The following is a 674-nucleotide window of genomic DNA, read 5'->3' as shown; positions in this document are numbered from 1 at the left end:
AATACAAGCTCAGATCCGCTTGAAACCTAGGTGCTAAAAATTGGTGCAAAACAATGCTGTCCGATTTTTTTCACCCAATAATGAGACTAGACCGTCTAGAATACTTTGTTTATCCTGCTAATAATTCAATTTGAACTGAGAAAACCAGATAATCCGTCGCAGGGGAAATACCAGTTTTTCCCCAACACATTCCTCTTGTGTTATTCATGGAAATGAAATAGAGTGAATAGCCAGCCTAGTTAGCTTAGTTGGTAGTGCGTCTGCCGTGTAAGCGCTAGGCCGCGGGTTCGATTCCCGCCCGGGGCGGATTTTATCCTGATGGGATAATGTTCGTTCTCGGAACGGCTGGCTTTCTCCTATCCTGCCTTCCTTCTCTCTTCGATTTCGGGACGATAAGACCATAGCAGTTACAGTTCCCTCTGTCAAACCTCTTAAAAAAAAAAAAAAAATCCAAAGAACAAGGCCAGCCTAGTTAGCTTAGTTGGTAGTGCGTGTGCCTTATAAGCGCTAGGCCGCGGGTTCGATTCCCGCCCGGGGCGGATTTTATCCTGATGGGATAATGTTCGTTCTCGGAACGGCTGGCTTTCTCCTATACTTCTCTCTTCGATTTCGGGACAATAAGACCATAGCAGTTACAGTTCCCTCTGTCAAACCTCTTAAAAAAAAAAAAAAAA

General features: G+C 44.4%; 1 non-coding gene across 1 annotated transcript; it reads left to right on the top strand.

Annotated features, from left to right (window-relative positions):
- Positions 1-466: 466 nt before the first annotated feature.
- Positions 467-539, top strand: Trnai-uau. Its single transcript has one exon. It is a non-coding gene; the product is annotated as a tRNA-Ile (tRNA).
- Positions 540-674: the final 135 nt, after the last annotated feature.

Source organism: Diaphorina citri, unplaced genomic scaffold (genome assembly GCF_000475195.1).
Source record: "Diaphorina citri unplaced genomic scaffold, Diaci psyllid genome assembly version 1.1 scaffold4692, whole genome shotgun sequence".
Classification (NCBI taxonomy): Eukaryota; Metazoa; Arthropoda; class Insecta; order Hemiptera; family Psyllidae; genus Diaphorina; species Diaphorina citri.
The sequence above is the reverse complement of the archived record's forward strand: the minus strand, read 5'-3'. Positions and strand labels throughout refer to the sequence as shown.